The sequence below is a fragment of the Phyllobates terribilis genome, unplaced genomic scaffold (assembly GCF_046119375.1).
Source record: "Phyllobates terribilis strain yellow unplaced genomic scaffold, ASM4611937v1 Scaffold_9__5_contigs__length_417890890, whole genome shotgun sequence".
NCBI lineage: Eukaryota > Metazoa > Chordata > Amphibia > Anura > Dendrobatidae > Phyllobates > Phyllobates terribilis.
The window spans coordinates 194591556-194607203 of record NW_027362769.1 but is presented as its reverse complement, the minus strand read 5'-3'; positions in this window follow the sequence as shown (position 1 = coordinate 194607203).

The following is a 15648-nucleotide window of genomic DNA, read 5'->3' as shown; positions in this document are numbered from 1 at the left end:
TCAAACAGATGTTAAAAATGCTGGTTGAGACCCAGGGACGCGACTGGGAGCGTTACCTCCCACACCTGCTATTTGCTTACAGAGAGATTCCACAGGCCTCGACGGGGTTCTCCCCCTTTGAGCTCCTGTATGGCAGGCGTGTTCCAGGACCCCTTGGGTTGATAAGGGAATTCTGGGAAGAAGAGCCGAGCTCCCCAGGAGTGTCCATCATGGAGTATGTCATGCGCTTCCGTGACAAGATGCAGACCTTGACGCAGTTGGTGCATGACAACATGGCGCAAGCCCAGGCTGACCAGAAGCATTGGTACGACCAGAACGCCCGAGAGCGGACCTACCAGGTGCGTCAGAAGGTGTGGGTGCTGGTCCCTGTACCAAAGGACAAGCTTCAGGAGGCCTGGGAAGGCCCGTACGTCATTCACCAACAGCTCAACCCGGTCACCTACGTGATCACACTTGACCACGAGCGGGGTAGGCGGAAGGCGTTTCACGTTAATATGATGAAGGCTCATCAAGAACGTGGAACCTGCGTCCTACCGGTCTGCAACCTGCCCGAGGATGGGGAGGATGACCCCCTCTTGGACATGCTCGCCCAAGCGAAGGCCAGCGGGTCACTAGAGGATGTAGAGATAAGCGACTTGTTATCCACAGACCAGAGGTCTCAGCTACGAGCAGTGCTGAAACCCTTCCAAGCAGTGTTCACCAACATGCCTGGCAGGACTGAGGCGGCGGTCCATGAAGTGGACACCGGGAATCATGCCCCACTCCGGCGGACAGCCTATCGAATCTCCGACGAGGTTCAGCATGTCATGCGCCAGGAGGTCGAGGAGATGCTGAAGCTGGGGGTGATTAAGCGGTCCAAGAGCGCGTGGGCCTCACCTGTAGTCCTGGTGCCAAAGAAGGACCGGACCACCAGGTTCTGTGTGGACTACAGGGGGCTCAACGCTATCACAGCCTCTGATACACAACCAATGCCACGCATTGAGGAGCTGCTGGAGCGGTTAGCCAGCGCGAGCTATCTCTCCATTATGGATTTGAGTCGGGGATATTGGCAGATTCCCTTGAGCCCCGGGGCCCAGGAAAAGTCCGCCTTTATCACCCCCATCGGATTGTATGAATCCACGGTCATGCCTTTCGGTATGAAAAATGCCCCTGCCACTTTCCAGCGAATGGTCAACCACCTGCTCCAGGGACTGGAGAGGTACGCAGTGGCGTACCTGGATGACATTGCCATCTTCAGTCCCACCTGGGAGGATCACCTCGAGCATCTGCAGCAGGTGCTCGGGCGCATTCACCAGGCGGGCTTGACCATCAAGCTGGGAAAGTGCCAAATGGGCATGAAAGAGGTCCACTACCTGGGGCACCGGGTAGGTGGGGGTACTCTGAAGCCAGAGCCTGGTAAGGTGGATGCTATCGTGTCCTGGCCCACCCCCAGGACCAAGATGCAGGTGCAGTCCTTCTTGGGCACCGCAGGGTACTATAGACGCTTTGTACAAGACTATATAGTAGCCTTGCGAAGCCCTTGACAGACCTCACCAGGAGGAGCCTACCCCATTCCGTCAAATGGACGGATGAATGCGAGGTGGCCTTTCGGGCTTTGAAGACTGCCTTGAGCAGATCTCCTGTGCTAAAGGCGGTCGACGGCACACGGCCCCTCTTTATACAGACCGACACCAGTGAGTTTGGCCTCGGTGCTGTACTCAGCCAGGTCAACTCGGGAAACCAAGAACACTCCGTGTTGTACCTAAGCCGGAAACTGCTGCCGAGGGAAGTGGCCTATTCCACCATAGAGAAGGAGTGCCTGGCCATTGTATGGGCCCTCAACCGCTTACAGCCTTACTTGTACGGGCGCCCCTTCACTGTCGTGACTGACCACAACCCCCTGAGTTGACTGCACACCATGTCCGGTGCCAACGGAAGGTTGTTACGCTGGAGCCTCACGCTCCAGCAGTACGACTTTACCGTCCAACACCGCAAAGGCAGAGAGCATGGCAATGCCGATGGGTTGTCCCGGCGAGGGGAGCCTCCAGAGATACGCTGGGAGGAATACCAGAAGGTCCTACCTCCATAGCGCAGTCTAAAAGGGGGAGGTGTCAGGCAAAATGTATTTTTGGTCCTAGTTTTAAAAAATGAGAGCTGTCTCAAATTTCCAACCCCCCTGTCCATTTGTAAGACATAGAACTGCAGTGGTTGCCCCTCCCTAAGAATTTTTATTACCGTTTTAATACTTCAGTGAAGAGCTAGCTCTAGTCTAAACTAGATTTTCCCTCCAATTCTATTGTTTAGCTGGACAAACAGTTAATGTAGAATTTAATAACGCACAGGACTGTCACTAACCCAGGGACCACATTTTTGGAATGCTCACATTTTCCTGGTTACAATTATATATTTTTAGAGGAAATGGTTTCTTAGCTTCGGAGCATCATAGAGATGTCATGTTTAATATCCATCAGCATGAAAATTAGTGACGGCCAACATGATGTCTCCATCTTGGATGTGGGACCCCCCCACACCAAGATATGAAATCTGAAGGTTTTTATGTTCTATGCAGCTGGGTGGTTTCACAAAACCGAGCCCCCATGTGAGGTAAACAATATGGGTGTTTTCTAATCGTTTGGCCCCTTTAGTAAAAACCAGAACGGTCATAAAACTGGCATTCTTCTCAGGGACGTCAGACGCATGCACACAACGCTGCGTAGAAGAATCACATCTAATTTCTGGGGAGCCGTCCCCCCCACTGAATCTGAGACCATCACCTTGTGAAGCAGGTTTTGCTATTACTTATCCCTTTTATTTTAATAACGGTTTATGCATATATGTAAATTGTCTCTTTTATAATATCTTGTATATATTTTGTAAACACTGCCCACTTTCGGGAGTAAATCATTATTATTTACCAGTTTCGTTCTTCTTGTCCTATGTCGAGCAAACACGTTCCTCACCCGCTAATTCACGTTACCTAACGGGTACCCGATGCACCTGTTAAGCGATCGGTGGTGGCAGTATACCAGTAATTATGTGATATTGTGGTTTGAGGGTGGCTGGTCGGAGGTATATATACGTTCCTGCAAGGAACTGGTGGTATATATACGTCCTGTCACATCACGTGCCACAATAGTCGACATAAAATAGAGCAGCTGCACCCGTGCTTACCCTCTGTCAATACCGTGTTTGACCAGCAGGATAAGGGGGCGCCAGAGAGCTGCAAGGTCTGACCCAAAAGTGGGTGTTGTTTCATGACAGAGGGTCTGAGAAAGCTGTCCCAGAACGTTGACCGTGTTCCCCTGCCTCTGCTGGATTGGAGTTGCGTCTCTCTCGCATGTACGCCTTGGTTGGGCAACGAACTGTGACCTCTGCCGCTAGCGTGTTCAGATGGGAATTTTTTTTTAACAGTTCTGCAGCAAGGGCATTCTGGTACTGCCCCATTTTTATAGACCTCTCCATCTCAGGAATAAGAGAGTGAAAGTTCTCCTTGTAGCGGGGGTCTAAAAGTGTCACCAACCAGTAATGACTGTCACCCAACATTTTGTTTGACAACGCGAGGGTCACGGTTAAGGCAGCGTAACATAAAGTCAGCCATGCGTGCCAGACTGGTAACGGGCAAGACTTCCGTGTCCTCACGAAGATGACAACTGACCATGCTCTCCTCCTCCATCCTCAGGCCACGCACCCTGAACCGACGGTATGACAGTTGTACAGGTACTACCGTCTACAGCGCATGACACAAGCTCCTGTTGTTCTTCCTCCTCCTCCTCCTCCCCCTCATTGTCCCCCAATGCACGTTGGGATGAGATGAGGCTGGGCTGTGTGTAATCGACCGCTATGGCTTCTTGATCCATCTCATCATACTCTGGCTGCAATGCCTCCTCTTTAATTCTCTGCAGAGAGCATTGCAAAAGACAGACAAGTGGAATGCTGACGGTAATGATGGCGTCATCGCTACTCACCATCTGGGTGGACTACTCAAAGTTTGTCAAGTTGGTACATATGTCAGACATCCAGGTCCACTCCTGAGGTCTTATGTGTGGAGTCTGACCTGAATATCGACGGCCTTGTTGCAGCTGGTACTCCACAACTGCACTCTTCTGCTCACAAATCCTTTGTAACATGTGGAGGGTAGAGTTCCAACGTGTGGGGACATCACACACCAGTCGGTGTGCCGGAAGCTGCAAACGCTGCTGCAACACAGCAAGGGCGGCAGAAGCTGTAGCCGACTTGCGAAAATGAGCTGACAGGCGGCGTACTTTGACGAGCAGATCTGGCAACTCGGGGTACGATTTAAGAAACCGCTGAACCACGAGGTTAAGCACATGAGCCAGGCATGGTACGTGTGTGATCTCACCTCACCTCAGAGCCGCCACCAGGTTACGGCCATTGTCACACACGACCATGCCTGGATGTAGGTTCAGCGGTCTCAGCCATAGATCTGCCTGCTCTTTCACTGCTGTCCACAACTCACAAGCAGTGTGAGGTTTATCACCTAAGCTTATGAGTTTTAGCACAGCCTGTTGCCGCTTGGCTGAGGCAGTACTGCAGTGCTTCCAGCTTGTAACTGATGTGGTGATATCTGAGATGGAGGCTGAACATGAGGAGGAGGAGGAGGATGATGCACAGGAGCTGTACACTGTAGGGGCAACTCTGACTGACACAGGGCCCACAATCCTCGATGTGGGGAGGATGTGTTCCGTCCCAAGGTCCGACAGGGTCTCGGCTTCCACTATGTTTACCCAGTGTGCCATCAGGGAGATGTACCGTCCCTGGCCACAAGCACTTGTCCACGTGTCTGCGTTGTTGAGGGCACGGCAAATGTTTTGGGACATGTGCTTGTGTAGTGAGGGGATGGCACAAAGGGCAAAATAGTGTCGGCTGGGGACCGAGTACCGAGGGACGGCCACCGCCATAAGGTTGCGGAAGGATTCCGTCTCCACCAGCCTAAAAGGCAGCATTTCCAACGCAAGCAGTCGTGAAATGTGCGAATTTAGGACTGTGGCATGTGGGGCGTTGGCTGCGAATTTCCGCTTTCGTTCAAAGGTCTAGGATAGGGACAATTGAACGCTGCGGTGGGACGTGGACGTTGATACTGTTTCTTGAGAAACTGCCAGAACAAGTGAAGACTGAGAGGAGGGGGCATCTTTACATGCAATGTGGACAGGGGATTGCCTTGCACACACAACAGGGGGATCTATTACACGCACAACAGCGGAAGAAGCAGTGGTGACACCCGCTGACACTGGTCGTGGACCCTGGGGTTCGCCCCACAAAGTGGGGTGCTTTGCTGACATGTGCCTGATCATGCTGGTGATGGCCAGGCTGGTAGTTTTGTCACCCCTGCTGATGCTGGCATGGCAGGTGGTACAAATGGCCTTTTTGGGGTTATCAGCAGAGTCTTTAAAAAAATTCCAGACTCTGGAAGACCTACAGGTTGTACTGGCAACGTCCCTCGTGTTGGTGTTACGGGGAACGGTTGCCCGCCTACTGTGTGCGACCACCACACTGCTTCTTCCTGCATGTTGGGGTACTCTGCTTCCCTCACCCTGTGTGCTGCTGGCCTCGCTCTGCATGTCCTCCTGCCATGTGGGGTCAGTTACTAGATCATCCACCACCTCCTCCTCCTCTTCCACTTGTGCACCACGATCCTCCTCCTCACTTCCTGGCAATTGTGTCTCGTCATCGTCCACCTCTTGTGACATATTGCCAGCGTCGACTTCCTGTGGCCGTGGCTGTTCAAATATTTGGGCATCGCTACATGGGATCTCCTCTTCCACCACTTCAAGCGGAGCAGGCGAGGGGCACAAATATGGAAATGGACCAGTGAACAGCTCTTCAGAGTGTCCAAGTGTGGGATCAATTGCTGTCTGACGACACTCGGCATGGTGGGAGTAATGAGCATCAGGGTGAGGAGGAGTATGCGGTCGAGACTCACGGCTACAAAGAGTTGACCGTGTGGAAGACAGACCGGAGGTGGTGGTGCCCAGGTAACTGGAAGTATTATCTGCTATCCAATTAATAACCTGTTCACACTGATCAGTTCGCAATACTGGTGTTGTTCTGTGCTTCCCTAGTAATTCGGTCAAGAAGTGGGAGCGAGAAGATGTGGCTGTTGGTTGTGGCACATTTTCACCTTGGCCACGGCCCCGTCCTCTACACGCACCATCACCAGAACTTCCAGTTCCACGTCCCTTGCCACGCACCTTGCCCATTGTAAATGAAGTAAAATAGCTTACACTCGCACTATCAATGGAAAAAGGGTAATAAAAAGGAGATTAGAACCGTGGAAGAGGAAAACCACAGTTCTATTTCTCTGGCCTACACCAGAATCTTTTAAACAATCTGAACAATCAGGGAGAAACTATTACTGTTTTTCTTTACGGAAAAAATACCGAAAACTGAATAATAGAGATTTTTTACCGTGGGATGGCAAAACCACAGTTATTGTTTACTGGGGTATACCAGACAATTTTAAATAGATATATTTGCGGCTGAACAGTGAGCGACACACTCAAACTGGTTTTTTTTTTAGGTAGAAATGGCCCAAAAGTGGATAATACAGAGGTTTGAACCGTGGAACTGCAAAACCACACTTCTGTCTCTCTGGCCTACACCAGACTATTTTCAACAAATATATTTGTGTCTGAACAATCAGGGAGACACTATTAAATTTTCTTTTTTATGGCAAAAAATGCCAAAAGCAGGATAATAGACATTTTTTACCGTGGAACGGCAAAACCACAGTTATAATTTACTGGTGTATACCAGACTCTTTTAAACAGATATATTGGTGTCTGAACAATCAGGAGATACTACTACTGTTTTTCTTTACGGCAAAAAATGCCAAAAGCAGGATAATAGAGATTTTTCACCGTGGAACGGCAAATCCACAGTTATAATTTACTGGTGTATACCAGACTTTTTTAAATAGATATATTTGCGGCTGAACAGTGAGCGACACACTCCAACTGTTTTTTTTTAGGCACAAATGGCCCAAAAGTGGATAATACAGAGGTTTGACCCGTGGAACTGCAAAACCACACTGTTTCTCTGGCCTACACCAGACTATTTTAAAAAAATATATTTGTGTCTGAACTTCCACAGACACATTTTTTTTTTTTTTTTTTTTGGGGTGAGGGGGGACACCAAAAGGTTAATAAGACGGGTATTTGTACAGTGTGAAGGAGGAAAAAAAAAAAAAGAGGACTTAGATGAAAAAAAAAGGATTTTTCCTGGCCCCCGAGTCCAGCAATTTGAGCAGCAGCAGCACACAGGACTGTAATGCAGCGTTTGCTGGTATAACCACTGCGTCTCCTATACAGCCTGCCTGCCTGATATCTGGGATGGATATTAGTCCTGGGAAGGACTGTTTGATCTGGCAGCCTTTACAGACCCTACACTAACTATTTCGCAGTATATATCTCTCCCTAAATCAGCAGCGTTGTCCCTACACTGTCTGATCCCAGCCGTATGTGTCCAAGATGGCAGCGCCCGGTTTTAAATACTCGAGGTGATGCTGTGCGGCCAGCCAATCACTGTAATGCCCACAAACAACATGGCTGCGGCATTACAGTGACTGGCTGGCAATCCATGCATGTTCATTGGCTCTGTAAAGAGCGCCAAACATGCAGGGCGGAGACCCGAGCTCCCGCCGACCAACCCGGAAATGCTCGGTGCTCGCCGAACATCCCGAGTAGCGTGAAGCTCGGACGAGTACCGAGCAGTGTCCAGCATGCTCGCTCAACACTACACATATGTATAGATTACACGCACACGGAAGCATACGCACATATTACACACGCACAGAAGCATCCGCACATATGTATATATTACACACACGCACGGACGCATACGCACATATGTATATATTACACACACACGGACGCATACGCACATATGTATATACACTGTGTTCCAAATTATTATGCAAATACTATTTTCTCAGATTTTCCCAAATTACCTATATGAATTGCAGTCATTGTAATTTTCCAGTCTAATAACTATTAGAGGACAATTGAAAGGTTTTTGTATAAACTGCCTATGATAACAGGATATTTTTAAAAAAATAAAAAACTCAAACTGCACTCAAAATGCATGTTCCACATTATTATGCACAGCAGAGTTTTCAACCTTTTCATTTTAATAAAGAACAAAAAAATGGTCATTTGTGAAATTATAAGCATTAGCCGGTTATTACACACTGAAATCAAACAGTTTTCAACTCAAAACTTTATTCTAGGTGATGTTACATTTTCACATAGGACCCCTTGTTCGAAAGGAGCTTCTGAACTCTCTCGTCCATTGAATTTGTCAGGTTTTGGATGGTTTCTGCTTCAATTGTTTTGCATGAGGACAGAATACCCTCCCAGAGCTGTTGCTTAGATGTGAACTGCCTCCCGCCATCATAGACACTCCTTTTGATGATGCTCCAAAGGTTCTGAATGGGGTAGAGGTCAGGGGAGCATGGGGGCCACACCATAAGTTTGTCCCCTTTTATGCCCATATCAGCCAGAGATGCAGATGTGTTATGTGCAGCATGAGACGGGGCACTCATTTTTCTTTACTTAGCTGCTTTTTTCTTGCCATAATACAAATTCTAACAGTCTATTCAGTAGGACTATCAGCTGTGTATCCACCTGACTTCTGCAAAACACAACTGATGGTCCCAACCCCATTTATAAGGCAAGAAATCCCACTTATTAAACCTGACAGGGCTCACCTGTGAAATGAAGACCATTTCCGGTGACTACCTCTTGACCGTGTACTGCCAACACGGGTTCCATGGTTCAACATGCCCCCATCTTCCAGCACTCACCTTTCCCCCACCAAATAAAAACACTGCACCTGTATTTCTTTGGATAAATTTGGCCACAGCGGCCATTTTATTAACAAACAACATTAACATATTAACAGTGTTATAAAATAAATAAGAAGGGAGGGTTCTTGGAGTTAAAATTAGATCTGGCATAAATTAAACCGAACTCGAACCACCATATTACCCTCAGCCGTCCATCACCAGCTCAAGGGCACCAAAAGCTCCCAGGGTAAAACCCTGTCCAGAGCCCAAAACCAAATGCCAGATCACCCCGGTTAATCAAGGCACTGCCTGTGATTATCCAATATTCTTTCCACCGGCACTTCTGTGCCAACTCCAAGAACCCCACCCCCCGCCAAGCCACTGCGACAAACACTCATAAAACTTTACATGTACTTTTTTAATATAACCCATTGATAATACACAATATCAATAACTCCTTTATCTCCTCCTCAGTAAAACCACCCTTTCACCATTAACTTCACAGAATACCAACAGAAAGAAGGGGTGGGTGGGTGGGAACTTTCCCCGCTGACTTGCTTCCTGGACTGACCGTTTTCCCGCACTTTTCCTTATTATATCTCCCCCCCCCCTTTCCCAATGCCCGCCCCTCCAGGCTTATAACCAATCCCGATATTGGGATTAAAATTACACCCTCGTGGCCCATCCCGGTCATGTGGGGCTTCCTTCTAGTTACACTTGCTTCCAGCCCCCTTCTTGACCGTGTACTGCCAACACGGGTTCCATGGTTCAACATGCCCCCATCTTCCAGCACTCACCTTTCCCCCACCAAATAAAAACACTGCACCTGTATTTCTTTGGATAAATTTGGCCACAGCGGCCATTTTATTAACAAACAACATTAACATATTAACAGTGTTATAAAATAAATAAGAAGGGAGGGTTCTTGGAGTTAAAATGAGATCTGGCATAAATTAAACCGAACTCGAACCACCATGTTACCCTCAGCCGTCCATCACCAGCTCAAGGGCACCAAAAGCTCCCAGGGTAAAACCCTGTCCAGAGCCCAAAACCAAATGCCAGATCACCCCGGTTAATCAAGGCACTGCCTGTGATTATCCAATATTCTTTCCACCGGCACTTCTGTGCCAACTCCAAGAACCCCACCCCCCGCCACCAACGAACAGCCCTGACCACCTCAGGCTCGTGAGCGCCCCAACACCGCAAAAGCCCTTTCGATCCCCCCCTGTATGACCAATGCCCATAAATCAATGCCAATATCATTCAAATGTACGCCGTCCTTTTTCCAAAAATCTCCAACTCCCGCTTCCAGATCAAGATGCCGCACGCTTACTCCCCCGTTCCTGGTAACAAAAGCTGATTATAGCTCTGTTCAACTTTATAAGTGCCCTATTAATTCCCTTCTATGATCTGGCCTCCCTCCATTTTCCTCTGGGCACAATGTCAGACCACACTGTCAACACCTCAGGAAAAGATGTCCATAACCTTTAACAGATGGATTCGAATGTCCCTCATCAATTCCCTAACCGGCCGAGCCGTCCAAATCATTTCCCCCCATATGCACCACCAAAATATCCGGCGCCCGATCCAAACGAGCTGCTTTATGGAATTCTGGCAGCACCCTTCTCCAAACCACCGAACCATCGCTTGCTCCCTGCTAAAACCCATTTGCCTACCGTCCGGCCTCACGTCCGCCCTCAGCGCCCCCCAATGGACGAAAGAGTGTCCTAGCATCCAAACTAACAACGGGACGCCACCAGCAACAAGACAACCAAAAGGTATTCGAATCTCAAAAGGCAAATTACCTAAGACCGCATACCTAATGCCTTACATAAGACAGGTAACGATCAGAACTCCACCTCCCAATACGTTTTATCACATCCTTGCCTAACCCCAAGCCATCCGCTTCTGATGCCGCACCAATTCTGAATGAATGTGACCCGTATACCTCAGGGCTAAGGCCCAGCTCAGCAATCCCCTTTTTAAACACCGCTATGAATTGAAAACGTGACAAAAAGTCTCCATTTTCATGACACAATAATGCCCAATTCCACCTACTTAGCCAACTTCACACTAACCACTTCCGGATGAAGGGAAGCCGACGTCAAATTTTTAACTAAAAAGGGGGCCTCATGATCAGGAGGAGGGATTCTAAACCCTTCCAAAAAAACATCTGCAATGACCTTAGCCTTCAATTGATCCGGATACCTACTTAGAAAGGGGGGCCATCGCATGAACCCTCACCGGAGTCACCCCTTTAACCGGTACCCACTGTCGGCTTTCCCTTACCCTTCTTAAAGCATTTTGATGCTCCGTGCGAACTTCCGTTACAATGGGAGCACACATGTTTAAATTTACAGGAGGTCCCGAACTTGCATTGGCCGTCATTAAATTGCCAGCAAGTTCCCGCTTCCTTTTTTTTTTGTGCTGTGTGCCCCTTGACTACTTCCCCCGTGTCCTGCTGACTGATTCCTACCGTGTCCTGCTACTGTTGCTCCCGTGAAAGGACTGCCCATACCTCAGTGGGGCCATAACCTTCAACCACAACCCAATGTCCTTTTGATCCCATCTGATCTCTGGGCGGACAGCTTTCCTCTGCCTAAATTGCTCGTCATATCGTAACCACGCCTGACCCCCATAAGTACGATGAGCCTCCCCAATAGAATCAAGGTAGCAAAATAAACCTGAGCAATTATCCGGAGCTTTTTTCCCCAATAACGCTAGCCAATATTGCAAAAGCCTGTAACTAATTAACAAACGTCTGAGGAATCAACCTCCACCTACGCTTCTCTTCTTCCTCTTTTTTACTATCGTCCTTTTTACCCTTATCCAGATTAAACTTTTCCAGCGGAAGAAGGGAAAAAATTTCAACATAGTCATCCCGCCAAACTTTTTCCTTTCTTCTTTCTTTTTTTTTTTTTTTTTTTAAGTGTGCCCCCAACGGCCCCTCAAAGCACACATATACCTCCCCTTTTGCCCTATCATCCAGCTTTACGGTATCCGCTTTGTCCTTCTCTGCCTGTACGCAAACCGATGCCCCAGAAGGTGTCCCGGCTGCATTCACCGCCGACCTGGCCGACTCGCTCCCCACCTGCGACAACATCGGTTGACTAGGTACCCACGCCGCTGCAGGTAACAAACCTCCTTGATTAACTCCACCACCGTCTATTCTAGCCAAAATTTGCGACATGCTAAACAAAATGTCCCTAAGACCCACTACATCTGACCCACGACCTCCCCTAGTATTTTCCCCGCTGGGCCCAGCCAACTGCCTATCACCTCCCCCATCCACTAATGACCCAGCGGGCGACAAACAATACATGGACGCATACTCACCAAGCTGCGCAGGTGCTGTGTCCCTGCCAGCCGAACGTCCCGAGTCCTGATGAATCCTGGATTCGCTTTGATCCTTGCCACACTCTGATTCGCCAGACTCCTGCTGCTGCTCAAGGCCCGCGCCCCTGGCCTCCTCGTCACCAGAGGGGACCTGAGCACGTGCCGATGTCCCCGTCAATCGTCTCCCGCCGGTCCCGGCTCCGGTCCTCCCCGCCATCCGCGGCACTCCTCGAATTCCAGACCCGGACTCCCTAGCCCGATCCGTGGTGGTCCATGGGTGACTGCCAGGTAGCCCTGTGCTGCTACCTGCCGCTCCACTGGCATGAATTTGCTGACTCGAGCCAGGCAGCAGGTCCCCGAATTGCTGCTGCCTGCCCGTGCACCTGGGCTGCTGTCTCCTTCTGCTGATGTCCCTGGCAGTCACCCCGACTGGTACATCGCCAGGTGTGCCTGCCGTGCTGGTGGTCCCTCTGGTCCACTCATCCGCTCTGGGGCTCCGATTCCTGGTGGGCAAGCGGTGCCGTGCATCAACGCCGGCTCCTGCAGCGGGGGCGTGTCCAGGCGCCCTCCGCTCGCTTCCTGAGCACCCCTGTCACATGACTCCGATTCCGGAAGTGACGCTTGACGCACTTCCGGTAAAGCCCCGCCCACCGGAAGGTGACGCGGCTGCAGCGCGGGCCTTGCTTCCGGCGCAGCCCGGGCTCTAGTATTGCGGCACGCCGCCGTAGCAGGCCGCACTACAGCCGAGCGGGGCACCTTGGTCGCGGACCGCGACCCGATGCTGGAGGAGCCCGCAGGCCGGCTGGGCGGATTCCTGCCGCGGCGGGCGCGCCGGCGGGGGTTTCCGCTGGCCCGCTCACCGGACGCAGGGTCCCCTGAGGGGCTCCGCAGCCTGCGCCTACTGCCCGTGCTAACCATCTCCGGGGAGAGCCTCTCGGGGGGCCGCATCCTCCTGCCGCTTCTTCCAGATCCCGACGGGGGTTTTCTGCCCCGGCGTTCCCCAGCAATCCCGACAGCTGGGACTCGAGCCACCCTCAACGCCTGGATCTAGCAGCCTCCCTCAGCTTGGTGATCAGGGAATCAACGGTCTCCATAGTCCTGGTAAGTGTACCAAACAATGGGAAAGTGGCAGTTTTTTTTTTTTTTTTAAGTTCAGCAACTTTCCCCGCTGATTTGCTTCCTGGACTGACCGTTTTCCCGCACTTTTCCTTATTATATCTCCCCCCCCCCCTTTCCCAATGCCCGCCCCTCCAGGCTTATAACCAATCCCGATATTGGGATTAAAATTACACCCTCGTGGCCCATCCCGGTCATGTGGGGCTTCCTTCTAGTTACACTTGCTTCCAGCCCCCTTCTTGAAGCTCATCAAGAGAATGCCAAGAGTGTGCAAAGCAGCCATCAAAGCAAAAGGTGGCTACTGTGAAGACCCTAGAATATAAGACATATTTTCAGCTGTTTCACACTTTTTTGTTAAGTATATAATTCCACATGTGTTAATTCATAGTTTTGATGCCTTCAGTGTGAATGTACAATTTTCATAGTCAGGAAAATACAAAAAAATCTTTACATGAGAAGGTGTGTCCAAACTTTTGGTCTGTACTGTATATATTACATGCACGGACGCATACGCACATATGTATATATTACACGTACGGACGCATACGCACATATGTATATATTACACACGGACGCATACGCACATATGTATATATTACACACACACGGACGCATACGCACATATGTATATATTACACACACACACGGACGCATACGCACATATGTATATATTACACACACGCACGGACGCATACGCACATATGTATATATTACACGCACGGACGCATACGCACATATGTATATATTACACACGGACGCATACGCACATATGTATATATTACACGCACGGACGCATACGCACATATGTATATATTACATGCACGGACGCATACGCACATATGTATATATTACACACGGACGCATACGCACATATGTATATATTACACGTACGGACGCATACGCACATATGTATATATTACACACGGACGCATACGCACATATGTATATATTACACACACACGGACGCATACGCACATATGTATATATTACACACACACACGGACGCATACGCACATATGTATATATTACACACACACGGACGCATACGCACATATGTATATATTACACGCACGGACGCATACGCACATATGTATATATTACACACGGACGCATACGCACATATGTATATATTACACGCACGGACGCATACGCACATATGTATATATTACACACTGACGCATACGCACATATGTATATATTACACGCACGGACGCATACGCACATATGTATATATTACACGCACGGACGCATACGCACATATGTATATATTACACGCACGGACGCATACGCACATATGTATATATTACACACGGACGCATACGCACATATGTATATATTACACGCACGGACGCATACGCACATATGTATATATTACACGCACGGACGCATACGCACATATGTATATATTACACGCACGGACGCAAACGCACATATGTATATATTACACACGGACGCATACGAACATATGTATATATTACACGCACGGACGCATACGCACATATGTATATATTACACGCACGGACGCATACGCACATATGTATATATTACACGCACGGACGCATACGCACATATGTATATATTACACGCACGGACGCATACGCACATATGTATATATTACACACGGACGCATACGCACATATGTATATATTACACACACACGGACGCATACGCACATATGTATATATTACACACACACGGACGCATACGCACATATGTATATATTACACGCACGGACGCATACGCACATATGTATATATTACACGCACGGACGCATACGCACATATGTATATATTACACGCACGGACGCATACGCACATATGTATATATTACACGCACGGACGCATACACACATATGTATATATTACACGCACAGACGCATACGCACATATGTATATATTACACGCACGGACGCATACGCACATATGTATATATTACACACACGGACGCATACGCACATATGTATATATTACACACACACGGACGCATACGCACATATGTATATATTACACGTACGAACGCATACGCACATATGTATATATTACACACGGACGCATACGCACATATGTATATATTACACACACACGGACGCATACGCACATATGTATATATTACACACACACGGACGCATACGCACATATGTATATATTACACACACACGGACGCATACGCACATATGTATATATTACACGCACGGACGCATACGCACATATGTATATATTACACACGGACGCATACGCACATATGTATATATTACACGCACGGACGCATACGCACATATGTATATATTACACGCACGGACGCATACGCACATATGTATATATTACACACGGACGCATACGCACATATGTATATATTACACGCACGGACGCATACGCACATATGTATATATTACACACACGGACGCATACGCACAT